Source organism: Sciurus carolinensis, unplaced genomic scaffold (assembly GCF_902686445.1).
Source record: "Sciurus carolinensis unplaced genomic scaffold, mSciCar1.2, whole genome shotgun sequence".
Classification (NCBI taxonomy): Eukaryota; Metazoa; Chordata; class Mammalia; order Rodentia; family Sciuridae; genus Sciurus; species Sciurus carolinensis.
Genome location: NW_025920141.1, coordinates 529044 through 537672, shown reverse-complemented (window position 1 = coordinate 537672; position 8629 = coordinate 529044). Strand labels below are relative to the sequence as shown.

Genomic DNA, 8629 nt, shown 5'->3' with positions numbered 1-8629 from the left:
GTCACTCCAAGTCCAAGTGACCCGCCCTGTTCCTCCTCCTCCTCCTAGGGGTAGCCCCCCGGGTGTTCAGGAGCAGTGGCTCCGAGACCAGGTGACTCACCACGCTCCTCCTCCAGGCAGGCCACTGGTGTTCAGGAGCGGTTGCTTTTAGTCCAATCAACTCACCACTCGCCTCCTCCTCTGGCAACCGCCTGTGGTTCTGATGCAGTCACTCCCAGACTAAGCGTCCCACTGCTCTCCTCCTCCAGGCAGGCCACCAGTGTTCTGGAGCAGCTGCTCCGAGTTCAAACAGCTCATCACGCAGCTCCTCCTCTGGCAACCGCCCGTGGCTCTGATGCAGTCACTCCCAGGTCAAGCAACACGCCGCGCTCCTCCTCCTCCTCCGGGCAACCTCCCGGCGCTCAGGGGTGCTCGCTCTGAGTTCAAACAGTTCACCACGCAGCTCCTCCTCTGGCAACCGCCTGTGGTTCTGATCCGGACCAAGCGTCCCGCCGCGCTCCTCCTCTTCCTCCGGGCAGTCCCCCGGCACTCAGGAGCGCCCACTCTGAGTTCAAACAGCTCACCATGCAGCTCCTCCTCTGGCAACCGCCCGTGGCTCTGATGCAGTCACTCCTAGACCAAGCGTCCCGCTGCGCTCCTCCTCTTCCTCCGGGCAACCCCCTGGTGTTCAGAAGCAGTTGTTCTGGGTCCAAACAGCTTGCCACACAGCTCCTCCCCAGGCAGTCGCCCGGAGCCCCAGCGGCTGCTCAAGTCCAAGCGCTATGCTGAGCCGCCTCCTCCATGATGATCCCAGTTGTCCGTGTTTACCACTCCAGCGGGGGGAGGGGCGTCTCGCCGAGCAACTCCACTTCACAAATTCCCTGCGTTCCGGGGCTACCGCCCCATCCGGGACGCCTCCCCAACAGGAGAGACTCACCCGGCAGCTTTGAGTTGGTCCCAAGTCTCTCACTATCTCCTCTTTTGAATCTTGCGTCCTGGAGCAGCGTGAAATGCAGTCACCCTCTAGTCCGCAATCTTGGCCCGCCCACCTTATTGGTTTATTTGTTTTAAGTGGTTTTGAATTTTATATATTCTATATGCTGAGAAAAAATAATTGAGAGCCTACACACAGCCCTTCTTGTGGGCCCCCCTCCCCCAGCAGAATCCACAAGAACCTGGTCTTCCAACTTCTCTGTTGAGCCAGATCCACTCATCCTCTCATGTGACTCATGTCCCATCAACCTATGAACCTGCTCCTTCTCATGTGAACCAGCTCACATGAGGAAACTCTCCCTATCTCTCATCTTCTAGAAGATTTTCCACTGCCTGGAGACCCTGTTCTCTAAGAATCAGCCACCTTGGGTTACCCAACCAGCCATGATACAGCCCTTCTTAACCCTTCCCTGGACACAGATTTGGAACAACACCTACCTGTGTGCAGTCAGGATGTTCTACAACTGAATCCTCACCCGACCCCAACAGTTTATTGGTTGATATTATTTAATCTTCATATCACTAATTTCTTACACCCAGAGGAAAAAAAGTTTGGTCAGCAGTTACTGTTAAACTGAAATTCCTGAGACCAAGGATATCTTTCTGTCCTTTCTACCCAAATGGACTTATATATCTAATACAATTTTGATCAAAATCCAAGCAGGCTTTCTTTTGTAGAAATTAACAAGCTGATTGTAAAATATATGTGGAAATTCAAATGACCTAGAATGACCAAAATAATTTTTGTGGAAGACCTAAGGATTTATATTACCTGATATCAGGGATGAAAGGATAATGAAAGCTAGAGTAATCAGCTGTAGGATATCAGCATGGAGGTTGGCACACAGACCAGTGGAACTAAAGAGACAGCTCAGAAACAGATCCACATACAAATGGTCGTCTGATTTTCAAAAAAGATTCTAAGATGATTTAGTGGGAAATGAATGTTTTTCCAAAAGACAATAGAAGTGACTATTCTAATGGAAAAATAATGACCTAGAAATTCATCTCACATCATGTGTAAGAGGTTGGATTGTGATCCACCAAGATGGACATCTAAGTCATAGGCTCCAGCATCTGCATGGATTTCAGGTAAGTCAATGTACAGAGGAGTGAAAATCCTTCAAGTTGAGCACACTCCTCAGGATAAAAGGTGCTCTGTTTGAATGGCTTAGAGATACTCTAATCCAAATCCTCTGTCCTTGAGGTCAGGAGACATTATTTTGTTATAATAACCTTTGGTAGTAGTGGATTCTGTGATATAAGAAAGATATGTGATCTGAACATGCACGAAGCTAACTGTAATATGTAACCTAGGTAACATGATATGACATTGGAATAGATAATAAACTGGATTGGTTTCCCATGGAAGCCACTTTTCTCTCTTTTCCAGTTTGTATGATTGCCTCTTTATTAGCTCTCACCTTAAGCCTTATAGATGGACTCCAATTAACCTGTAGAAGTATCTGTAAGAAAAGACCATGTGCTTGGTTAAGGGACTGTCCCAAAGGCAATAAAATCAAGGCTTTCAAATGAGATTGTCCTGAATTTGTTGGGCAAGCTCTATATTCAATGACAAGTGTCTTTACACAATGAGGGGGAGATACATATGAGAGAGGAGAAAAACAGGAGATATCCAAGGAAAGAAGTGAAGGAAGCCTATGGTTATTCTTTCATAAGCCCAGAATACCTGCAGCCCAGCAACTAAAAGAAGTTGAGAGGACTCTCCCTCAGAGCTGACTGAGGAAGCAGGGTACATGACAACACATTGTTATAGGTTTTGGGCCACTGGAACTGAGATTGTACATGTCTGTTGTTAGGAGTCACCTTGTATGTAATCATGTGTTATAGCATCAGCAGAAAAATAACAGAACACACAAAAATTAATTCAAGTGTGTAACAGGCCTAAGTTTAATCTAGGACAATAATCTAATCTAGAACTATAAAGTTCACACAACAAAACAGGAAAAAGCCCTCATGAACTTGGTTGAGGAAGGGAGTGACTTGTGACAGAAAAAAATGAAAAATAAATAAAAATAAAATAAAATAAATTATTTTAAGAATACACCATGAGGGAGCAGCTGAGGAGAGCGGAGGAGGTGGTGGCAGCTAGAAGTTGCTGCTCTTTAGTGTAATTGGCAACCCATCAGGAATCCTTTCTCAGACTCAAGTTAGAAGTGAGAGTTGAGATAAGTGAGGCCACCACTGCTACTCTGAACTCCTCAAGGGGAGAATGGATTTATCAGGAGTGAAAAGGAAGAGCTTTGTAGGAGTCAAAAATAATTAAAATAAACATCCAGCACTAGGGATCCCCCTCATACTAATATCAAGGACTGCTCTAAAGTCAAAGGGACCACCAAGGACATGAGTGAGAAGGACCATGGCAGAGATAAGCCTATGAAGAGGCTCAGTGCTTCCAGCGGAAGCAGTAGGAGTACCAATCTGTGCAGTTCCACCTCCAGCTCAGGATCCAGCAGCAGCACAGGCTCCAGCAGTGTCTCCACTGCCTCCTCTGCATCCAGGTGCTGGGGAAGCTTCAGCACATCCTGCAGCTCCCATTCCAGCAGCTCCTCTGGATCTCCCAGCCCTTCTGGGTGCAGACATGGCACAGGTGGTGATTCTGCTCCAAAAGCCAAACCACCTAAAAGACAAAAAGGAGAAGAAAAGGCAGAGTCCATCCCCTAAACCCAAAGTGCATGTTGGAAGCCTCACCAGGAATGTGACCAAGGATAACAACATGGAGATATTTTCCACCTTTGCATAATTAAAAAGATTGACGTGCCTGTAGAAAGGGTGCATCCTCATCTATCCAAAGGTTATGCATGTGTGGGGTTTCAGAATCAGATGAAGCTGAGAAGCCACTGAAGCACATGGATGGAGGACAAATGGATGGCCAGGAGGTCACTGCTACTGCTGTGTTGGCCCCATAGTCTAGGCCACCCACCACCCCAGTGATTCAGCCCTCCCAGGAGAATGCTGCTGCCACCTCCTATGTGGCATAGGTCACCACCACAGAGGAGGAGGAGGTCCACTTTACCAGACACAGTTCCCCCATGAGCAGACAGTCCTGCTCTGCAGGACACTGCCATCACAGAAACCACTCCATTCTAACTACTCAAGATAAACAGACCCACCAAAACTCATCTATACCTTATGTTCCACCCAACTCAGTGCTGTCACTTTCCTAGCTAACGGAGTGTTGGCAGGAAAGGACCCCTCACTTTGGCTGGCTTCAAAGGCAGCAGTTGAGACCTTTCTTCTGCACGCAGGTCATGGCTCAGGAATGTGCCCATTGATGTGCCCTGCAGTTTTCTGGTTAGAAAGCTCAACCATTACTGTCTGTCCAGTGGCAGATCCCACAGGGTCCAGCAAGCTTCCAGGTGGCAGTGTGACCCAGACTCTTCACAGATGACTTGAGTCAGTCTGGCACACTTGGTTGCACCCTTTCTGTTGCTGAGCTATGTTCACAGGAAGGGGAACCAAGCCCCATTCCTGTTAAACCTGGTCTTTTCCCCCGATGCTTGAATACTCTTCCAACCTCTAGGGTTGAATCCCCACCTGTTAGATGCTACAAATGTTTCTGTCATTCTACACCCTCCCACACACCCCTGCCCCACATTTCCTTTATTCTCTGAAATTGGTGAGCAAGTTTTGAGCCAGCTCTGCAAGATCATGATTGCCATCATGGTGGTCCTGCAGATACCTTGGAGACATGTACATGAATTTTTCCTCTTATTGTACAGTCAGTACTATAAACTTTGTTTTGAGTTATGTTACATAGTAGCAGTTTAGATAAGGTTGGGTTTGTAATTTTTTATGTAGTGATGAAAATGTATTGAATAAATCTAGCATGAGAATGCAAAATTTAAAAAAGCAAAAATTAAAAAAGGAATGTAAAAGGTAAGCCAGTAACTGGAGCAAACATCTCATAATACAGATACCTGTCAATGAACTCATATCTACATGTACAAAGCAAACTTACCATTTTGTAGAAACAAAAAATTCTAATTAAAAATTAGGTAAATTATTTAAATAGACCTAAATGTATTAGGGGAGGGTACTTGGGATTGAACTCAGGGGCACATGAACATGGACCACATCCCCAGCCCTATTTTGTATTTTATTTGAAGACAGGGTCTCACTGACTTGATTAGTGTGCCTGGCTTTTGCTGAGGGTGGCTTTGAATTCATGATACTCTTGCCTCCTGAACTGCTGGCATTATAGCATATACCACTGTGTCCAACTAAATAGACAAACAAATTTTAAAAGAAAACACATGAATGGTCATTAAGCACAGAAAAGCACACTCAGTCAATAGGAAATGCAAATGAACACCAAATGAAAGATGTCCATGTATGGTACTTATTAAAATAGACCAAATTAAAAAGACCTGAAAATACAGACTCATGATAAGAATACAGATGGAATAGAACACTTACACTCTGCTTCCAGATTAAAATGGTACAAATACTTTCAAAAACAGTTCATCAATTCCTCTAAAATATAAGCATGGAACTACCATATTATTCACTATTCTACTCCTGGTTATTTACCATGGAGAAATAAATGCATGCATTTATTCAAAGATGGGTATGTGGGTAATTATAGAATTAGATACCATTTTTGCTAAAAGCATAGGCCTTTCACTGTTCAGCTAGTAACTTCAAGCAGGATAAAATTTACCATCTCTGTATTCAATTTGGTTTTTATCATCTGAGACTCTGGACCAGATTCCAGTTCAGGTTTGTACAAAAACTACAAGGTTCATGAGCCTTAAATTTAGCTAACTTACCTTGTCCCACTTGACAACTGAGGACACCAATATAAGAGTAAGTTTTAAGATTTTCAGGGACATTCAAATGCCAGTTTTTATATCCTCCTGTTCCAGACCCATTCAGTGGCTCCTACAAGTCTCCTGTCACTGTCCTAAACTGGCACTCAGTTTAGTTTCTACGAGGAGCAGAGCCTCACAGATAATTCCACTAAATGGGAACAATTACCCCCCCCATTGGAACTGAGGCTGCCACACTAAGCTGGAGCAATTATGCCATGTGAACTGATGGCTCCCCTTATGTGATAAGGACTTCTCCAGAGTCACCTCATAGAACCAGTTCTGAGATAATGAGCAACCATAACATAGCCTGACAAGATGAACTACTTTATCAGCTATGAAAACCCCCATTGAAACCACACACACTTGACTTTGCAGCCTTTTCTCTAAAACTTCAAGGTTTCTGTCAATGCCTTGAAGCAGATCTTTGGTGACTGTACCCCTACCCCTGTTCTTCCTCATGTGTCCACACTGATTTAAATTCCTTTCCAACCCTTCATCATTGCTTGTCTCTTTTATTGGCATATTGGGACAGGTGACCACGGTCACTGAGGTGCCATGACAAGCATGACTGCATCCCACCTGCTGGATGCTTCTCAGTTATCTCACCCCCCTGAAATCTGAGTACTGATACATGACATATATCGAAGCCTGAGCATCTCTCAAAACCTGAGAGGCAGCCTGCACTTTCCTAGGACTGGAAGCATCTTACTTGCAACCTCTTCCAACTTGAGGCTGAAGAGGGGAGGGTACCTGATGCCCTCTACTGCCTCAAATAGTCCCACAGGGCTGCAAGAGAGAGATGGCTCCTTCATTCTCTAGCTGGAGTAAGAAATTCCTGAGGAAGGACTGGCACTTCCAAGCCTGTCCTCCAGAAGAGATGCCATCTGAGTTCCTATCAGGGGATTAATGCACTGATTACATTAAGGCTCTCATAACCCAAACTTTTCCTCTACATGTCCATTGTCTCACACATGAGTTTTTCAGGACTCCTCATATCTCAAACATGATAGCTTTTCCTTCATATTATTGGTAAAATCATATTTCTGGTATTTTTTCTTGTCTTTTTAGAGATTTATCAGTATATTGCTATTTTAAAAGAAGTGTCTCTTGGTTACATTGATATTTCTCTGCTGTTTCCAATTTTTCATATCTGTTCTTTTCTGTTTCTTTCTTTCTGCTTGCATGAGCTTAATTTTTTTGGTCCTCATTTTCCCTTATCCTGAAGTGAACACCATTGGTAATCTTTTTTGAGTTATCTTTTTATTAATTAGTTCAGTTATATTTCTTGAGTTATCTTTATATTAGTTCATTTTATTTTTTGTAATGTGGGCATTTCAGTGTTACAAATATTCTTCCAAGCACTGCTTTCATCTATAATCTTGAGTCAGATATTATAATTACTTCAAAATATTTTCTAAATTTCCATGAGCATTTCTCTTAGATCCATGGACTATGAGAATTGAACTGGTTAATATGTTTAAGGAATTCAATGTTTTCTCTTGGTGATTTCTACCTTAATATCAGGCCATATAAGTGTATTATGTAATTTCCATTCTTTCAAATCTGCATAAGTTTAATCTAAGACTTAAGATGTGGCCTGTTCTGGTTCACGTGGGAAATGGTGCCATTACCATGCTGGTTTTGTTACTATTGCTCTGTAGTATAATTGAAGGTCTGGTATTATGATACCAACTGCTTTGCTCTATCTGCTAAGGATTGCTTTAGCTATGCTGGGTGCCGTTATTCTTCTAAATAAATAAAGGCAGTGTGTCAATACAAATCTAAAAAATATGTACAAAGTAAAAATAAGAAATATATCATGAACGAGCTGCCATACTAGGAGGCTAAGTTCACTTCCCTGTATATTTTCATTAACCCTTTAGGGCATGATCACAAGTCCAGAGCCTAACAAGACCCCCAGGGATCCTGTTAGGAGGGCTGAAGATTCCTCAAACTGTGGCAAGAAATAGTCAACCCGACTCTGGGGACCAAGTCACTTGAACAGCAATAAATTGTCCCCTACCCTGGATTTAATGCTTACTGGGTGCAAAACAGAAAAGCTCTTTGTCTTTGTAACAACTCTGGGAGTATACCATCTGGATGCACAGCTTGGATGTGCATGGTTAGGGCAGGGACCACAGTACCCAGATGCTCATTAGATAAGCATCCCAGACTTATGACCATTTACATTTAATAAAATATCTTTTGTTATTTGTTCTTTTGAGAAATACATGACAGTAAAGTGTATTTTGGCATATTATAATTCTCTAAAGATTACAGTCCAGCTGGCCAAGACCTAATATGGCCAAAATCTAATGCTTAAAGAAGACTTTCTCTCTCTACCAAACCTGCTTGCTGCCTTAGGATTATATGGAAGATGGAAGTTTCATGATGCATCATGTCCTTGGGACCAATGCTGATCACATGGTCTGGGAAATGGGGGTCCTGACACTGACAACACTGTGTGCATACCCATAAATTACATTAGCATCTCAAGACCTTTGAAAGCAATGGATTGAATAGCTCTCTTCCTAGGGAAAACTACACAGGTTAAGGCATATTTGTGTCCTTTAATATCAGGCAAAAGGACAATATGATCAATCTGCCAATCCCACACTAGTTGGAAAGTTCAGTGTATTGGTTCCTGCATGTCATTTAGAGGACACAGCTGGGGGCAGGAGCACACCTGTCACTGGGATGTAACCAAGAGCAAGTCATAATATTTTAGAAAAAAATTCTGTCCCTTTAGCCCTGTTCTATTCCATCTTTACACTTTATAAATTGCTTTATCTGTACCTTTTTCATCTGGTTGACTGCCTTGG

At 43.3% G+C, this 8629-nt stretch overlaps 1 pseudogene; it reads left to right on the top strand.

The window, feature by feature from the left end:
* Positions 1–3205: 3205 nt before the first annotated feature.
* Positions 3206–4029, top strand: LOC124974259 (RNA-binding protein with serine-rich domain 1-like; annotated as a pseudogene).
* The last annotated feature ends 4600 nt before the right edge of the window (positions 4030–8629 follow it).